The following is a 6,714-nucleotide window of genomic DNA, read 5'->3' as shown; positions in this document are numbered from 1 at the left end:
CCGTTCATTCAAAATTAAAACTACATACAGGCACGCATATCTTAGTTACAGGTGTTGTCTATGTGGTAAGTGGTTTATTCTTTAATAGAAAACCAACATTTTTCAAGTGAGGAAAAAATGTACATCTTAGCGTGTTGAAAGTCACAAATTGTAAAGAAAAATTGAGTATTTTGGGGGGAAATCACCATATTTCTTTTGCTAAATACTTCAACTTTGAAGGAAAACTGATAGTTAGGAAAGTAAAAAAATATATGTTTTGGGGAAGGACAAAAATCACATTTTCCAAGTCAAGGTTAGCTCTTATTCGATATAATCAGCGATGATTTACATGAAATTATACTTTATAGAATAGAACACTATAAACAATGGTGCTCCTCCATTGCATGATAGCACAGAATTATTGAAAAAGAAAAGGCATTTTTCTTGTATCTCGTGAAGTCCTTCCTGTCTTCGGTGTGGCGCCTTGCAGGCTGATGTTGTCTTTTTCAAGACCGGACTAAAACAAACCTAAATGGTTTGGAATGAAGTCAAATATTAGAAAAAGTTCAAAACAAAAGTTTGAGGCCCATGAAAAGAAATAGTGATTGTAATCATGCATTGATTTTGATTGTTTCAAATTCATTTTGTTCACCCACAAGAAAAAAAATCCTTTAAAAATAGTAATACTTAGGAATAGTAATGTACGTATATATTTATATGTACAGAAACTTTTATGATTTGTAAAATCCAACACATTTTACCTGCATATTTCGTTCTAGTTTTGCTATAAACAACATAGTCAGTGCTTGTTTTTCTCTGACGTAGCTCCCAAAATGGTAACTCATTTAGCATGTTTCCTTTAAAAACAAAACAAAAAGAAAACAACCTAGTTTTCTTCAAAACTCTATACTGTTCGTGATATACCTTAAATCAGTGAAAGTAGGCAGGATGAACCCAGTCTATGGGTACAGCGTCGTAAGTTTTGTCTTGCTGCGTGTGTTGCAGCTTCCTTTATTGGGAAAAAAAAATAATCATCACCTTTCCTCCTAAATTCAAATGTCTCGCCTTGTTCAAGCAGCAATAAAGAGCTTCTCACCTGTTGGCGTTGCTGATGGTCTTCCGACCCAACGGCGGCATCCGCCGAATTCATCGCGGTGAGGAGCAGGAAGGCCTGCATGCATAAGAAAAGCACCAGCACCCTTTTGTCCATGGCTCACCCAGCCGGAACCTTTCAATGCGGCAGATGTTATGGATATCAAGCAGAAGTTCAAGGTAACAGTAACAACTTCCTATTATTTAATGTGCTCACTTCTCCAAAAAAAATGCCAAACAACAAGATTTAAGAGGAAACAGCTTACCAAAATTGCAATACAGTGGTACCTCTACATACGAGCTTAATTCGTTCCGCGACTGAGCTCGTATGTCGATCTTCTCGTAACTCGAACAAACGTTTCCCATTGAAATATAACTAAAAACAAATTAATTCGTTCCAACCCTCTGAAATAACACCAAAAACAGGATATTGGATTGGAAAAAATGTTTTATTTGTTCTAATTCGCCATCTATGAACAAAGTAACACAACTAGTGGTTTAATAGTAATAAACTGTGTTAAATAGTACTAAAATTATACGGATTTCGAAGGGGGGGACTCGAGAGAGAGGGGGGGGGGGCGCTTTTTGCACGGCAACACGCTCGTTTAATACAGTGGTACCTCGACATACGAGTGGCCCAACATACGAGCAATTTGAGATACGAGTAAAATTTCGGGCTAATATTTATCTTGAGATACGAGACACATTTTGATATACGAGCAGACAGCGGACGCGAGAGGCTACTCATAAAAAACATCATGGCCACTGTCTTTCCCGTCGCAACTCCCTCTTTGTAATGTCTCTGCGAGCACTGGGCGGAGCGTTGCATTTTTTTTCCCGTTATCCAGTGCAAATGGCGTATATCAGGGGTAGGGAACCTATGGCTCGGGAGCCATATGTGGCTCTTTCCATGGGTGCGTATGGCTCTCCACTAACCTGTGAGGTAAAATATGGAAATCACTGGTGAGAGAGCTGAGTCCCGAACGCACTAATATGAGCGTCACTGTGGCGTTGACACTACCTCTACCACCACTTTAATCATAATTTTGTGTTTTATTACTCTTCTGCATGCATGATCTCATTGATACTGATTTATTAGCATCAGCATAACAATGTTGTCAAAAGAATTCAGAGACTTTTTGTACTTTAAAAGTGGTGAAATGACCAAAAAAAACACTTTTCATGTATTTTTACTTTTCAATTCTGAGAATGGCTCTCAAGAAATAACATTAGAAAATATGAATTGCTTATGACTCTCTCTGTCAAAAAGGTTCCCAACCCCTGGGGTATATACTATTTCTCGTTGGCGAGTGGTCGTGCATTATCCTATTGTGAGGATATTTGTGTGCATCATTTTGGGAATATTTTGAAGGGAAGACAAAAGCAAACAACCCTCGATAGGTTGCATCTGAAAGTCAGGGTGGAGGCGGTGCAAATAGAGAAAAGAAAGATATCAAAATGTCAAACAAAATTAGAATTAAGTTTAGTGTTAGGTTCGATTAAACTTATTTTTGAATTCCGATTTGCAGAAACTCGAAAGAGGAAGTAGCAGAAGTTGCTCAATGTAACGAGAAAGTATAGGAAATGAAACTCAATTCAAGTGGCTAATTTCCAGCAAAAAGTCTTTTGGGGAAAAAAAGCTCGAGCTGTACTGGAACATATTTCAAAAAAATGCATTTTGTTTGAATATTTGTTTTTAAAAATGACTCATTTTTTAATGTTCTGGTATAAAAAAAAAAAACATTCATACATAAACGCTTTGAAATGAAAAGTTGGATAACATGTTTTTTTTTAAACTCTGCATTCATTGATTACTTGAGTTATTTTTGTATTTACATTCGTAATATGTCAAAAGAACTGAAACCCAGTGTTGCAATTGTGACTTTATTCTCATCATTCAAATTTTAAGAAAATCATAGATTCAGAATTCTGACTAAAGTCAAAATCTTTACCACCTTTTTTTTTTTTCTTAAGTGGCCCTAATCCTCTTTTGTACAAAAGTGACAATTCAAAAGGATGATGAGTCGAATTATTGATTCATTGTCTCCGCTTAAATATCCGTCCTCTAGGACACGGAGCCGGAGGAGTTCCCTGGACGTTCCTTCAATAAAAGAAGTGTGCAGTTAGCTTCATTTATGGATTGGGAAAAGGTAAGAAATAACAATCACCCGGCCGGCAAGCAAATTGCACCCGCCAATTCTCCAGAGGCAGTTGTTGTAAAGTCCTCGCACATTCTCTCGTACCTACAACACAAATTTTCGCAGAATCAGACAGACAAAGTTAGATGGCCGCCGACAAAAAAAGTTATGTTTTAGAAAAAAAATAGTTTACAGTTGATGCAAAAAAAAAGTGTACGTAGGACAGGGGTGTCAAACTGTTTCATTTGCGAAATCTGCTAACTAAGCTGTCGCAATTAATCGGCTTTTGATCATTCATGCATCAGTTTTTATCAAGGAAATTACGTCATAGATATACATACGTTTGGCCCTGTAGGGTTTGCTACAAGGAGGAGGATTGGGATATATTAATGAAGCATGTTAAAAAAAAGCTTTTAAAACAAACTAAATGTGAAATAAAAAAACAGTTTGTATTTCAACAATGTAGTTAGATGGTTAGAGAAAAATAGGTTAACATCTGTTTGGAAGTCGGTGATATGTATTCTAGAAGGAAAGTCAATTCTTTTCAAATGTCACATTATTCATTTTTGCATTTTCAAGTGAAAAATCTGTTAGTGAAGGGGGAAAAAAATCCATTTGTATATTTCAATGCAATAGAAAAAATAAATTAAATGTACTAAGATCAGACTTAGATTTGAAGTTAGATTAATTGCTTGAAATCATACCGGCAGCCCTGGAGGTGGAGGCACTTTCTCCAGGGTCACGGCGTGAATCGTCGCCGCGACAAACAGGATCGACGACAATAGCAAGGCTAACCCGCGTTTGTCCATCTTGGTTTTCCTATGCAGCTGACTCTGATGCGCCTTGTTTATATACACGGGCAAAAGACAAATCACATGTCTACACTCCCATAAATCGTTTCATGTTTACCAATAGTGCTCTTCCTCCGCCATCCCCGATGGGCCACTCCCTGTTTGCAAAACTTGTTTTCGCAAGGCCCTTTTGTCAGACTTTAAATGACACTTTTTTTATTCAGTCATGTGATTTACAGTCCAGTAAACATGTTTGCTTTTCCCCCCACTCATTGTGCATTTAACCTTAAGGCCAAACGTATCAAATTTTATACAGAATTTTGGGAATGGGAAACGTCCGCTCGAGTTACGAGAAGTTTGTCATACGATCTCAGTCTCGGAACGGATTACGATCATATGTCGAGGTACCACTGTATTTAATATAGGAAATATAAGCACAGCATTCTATGTACATAAATATAATGTAAAGGGAATCTAGTTTTCAGTAATAATTGGAAAAAAATTGTCAAAGTCATGTTTAATCACTAGTACATAACATTGAATACATTGTATCAAATGGCACACTTTATGAACAATTCCACTCATCCATCACATGACATCATTATTGAATGTTTCAGAAGGTAGAGTGACAAAAGCAGAAACCATTTTTCTTGCATCTCACAAAGTCCATCCTCACTTTGCAGTCGGGGTCTCAGGATTGTTGTCAATCTATTGGACGAAACCCTGACAAAGCAAAAGGGCGTCAAGTGTTAGGAAAACTGTTGAGTTTGCTATATACGCTCAGGAGATACTATTTTATCCTTATACTTTGGTCTCCAATGATATACTTTGGGAAATCATTTTTCATTTAATATTCTTGCAGCTTCCGGTTGTTCTAATATCATTATGGTTTATATTTGTTTGTTTTGTTTCAAACACTCCAAGTCAGGAAGCAACTCAAATTCTTTGTACCTAGGATTGAATGTCCACCAGGTCTGAAGAACAAGGAATGATCATTTGGTCTTGCTGCTTTAGCTGTTACCTTTATTCAAAATGAACACAAAAAAAAACAATCAACACCTTCTACCTTAATATATATATATCTATATATTACCTAGCAGAAATGACGAGTTTCTTACCTGAACTTGTTGCTTATCGTCCATCGACTCGCTGACAGTGTCAGGATTGTTGTCAATCTTTACAACGGCACTCTGACAAAGCAAAAGGGCGTCAAGTGTTAGGAAAACTGTTGAGTTTGCTATATACGCTCAGGAGATACTATTTAATCCTTATACGTTGGTCTCCAATGATATACTTTGGGAAATCATTTTTCATTTAATATTCTTGCAGCTTCCGGTTGTTCTAATATCATTACGGTTTATATTTGTTTGTTTTGTTTCAAACACTCCAAGTCAGGAAACAACTCAAATTATTTGTACCTTAAAGGTTGAACGTCCACCAGGTCTCAAGAACTTAACAAGGATTTTATCTACTACCTTTATTCTAAATGAACACAAAAAAAACAATCAACACCTTCTACCTTAATACATATATTACCTAGCAGAAATGAGTTTCTTACCTTAACTTTTTGCTTATGGTCCATCGACTTGCTGACAGCGTCCTCCAAATTAAACTCTGTTTTTTTTTCCATGGCTCACCAGGCTTGAACACGGTCCTTATTTGTGCTGAATTTATACGGTAGATACTCAACAACCCAAAAACTAAACGTCACGGCAGCAGCAATTTCCCGTGTGTCGAATGCGTTGACTTCTCAAGAAATTTCAACATCGAGATTTCACAATGAAATAACAATCAAAAAAATGAAAAGAAAAACTGGAGAATTATGGAATAGGGTTGGGGCCACTGTAGAAGAAAACAATTTGAAAAAGATTAATTTGTTCTCAAAATTTTGCCTGTCGGAATTCTGACTTTATTCTCAGAAATCTTAATTTAAACTAAAAGTTATGACTTTAATCTTGGCTACCTGTTTGTTTTTCTTCAGTTGCCTAATTGTGTTCTCTACAATTCAAAAGTACATTTCTCATCAAAAATTGTTGTGGGAAAAAAAAGTGTCACATATTTCCAGAAAATGAATTCTGATACAAAAAACTAAACGATATTTGTTGTATTTGTAAAAGCAAAAATATGTATTTTTAAGGTTGGATTTAAAAAAACAGTAAAAAATCTAATAACAAGCTTTTTAATACTTTAGATTTAGTATTTGTATTTGTTAGCTGTTTAAAAAACAACAACTTAAAAGCCATTTGTGATGAGGTCAAACACTTTCTCACAGCACAGGATGTTGTAAATAAACCCCACGTTGTGTTTTGGGCGCACCTTAAGGATGAGACCATCCCAAAAAGTTGCAATTTACAGAAAGCCAAAAGAGGAAGTGGCATCCATGATGGCTCAACAGCAGGCAGATGTTCATAAATTGCTCAATCTTTTGCTGGCTTTGATGCAACTCCAACAAAAACCTTCCTCATTTGTCTTGTCAAAACACACCTTTTGTTTGATTGCGCTTATTGTCATGCATTAAGGTGATACAAATACAAAAGTCTTGATAACTCAATACCAGCTTTCCAAGTTAAAATGGATTTAATGTCTAAAGCTATCAATGGAAATGAATGAATTAAGGGCTTCAAGCCAGAAAATACTAATCTAAATGTATAAGAATGTATATACCGTATTTTCACGACTATTCGACGCATCGTATTTTTAGCCGCAGTCTCAGT

The 6,714-nt window shown here is 36.2% G+C and overlaps 1 protein-coding gene and 1 long non-coding RNA gene across 2 annotated transcripts in view; one reads left to right on the top strand and one right to left on the bottom strand.

The window, feature by feature from the left end:
• The first annotated feature begins 149 nt into the window (after positions 1–149).
• myripa (myosin VIIA and Rab interacting protein a) overlaps positions 150–6,714 on the top strand; it is a 60,980-nt gene continuing 54,415 nt past the window's right edge. Inside the window, exons 1-2 of the mRNA XM_077616199.1 lie at positions 150–1,251; positions 3,141–3,221. The gene's annotated coding sequence lies outside the window, so the exon portion shown is untranslated. The remainder of the gene's footprint in view (positions 1,252–3,140; positions 3,222–6,714) is intronic.
• On the bottom strand, positions 2,940–4,077 carry LOC144086309 (uncharacterized). The gene is made up of 3 exons (XR_013304400.1): positions 3,914–4,077; positions 3,240–3,314; positions 2,940–3,172 (listed from the first exon to the last, which is right to left on the bottom strand). It is a non-coding gene; the product is annotated as an uncharacterized LOC144086309 (long non-coding RNA).

Source organism: Stigmatopora argus, chromosome 12 (assembly GCF_051989625.1).
Source record: "Stigmatopora argus isolate UIUO_Sarg chromosome 12, RoL_Sarg_1.0, whole genome shotgun sequence".
NCBI classification, from domain to species: Eukaryota; Metazoa; Chordata; class Actinopteri; order Syngnathiformes; family Syngnathidae; genus Stigmatopora; species Stigmatopora argus.
Note: the sequence above shows the minus strand (reverse complement) of the source record. Positions and strands in the feature narration are given on the sequence as shown.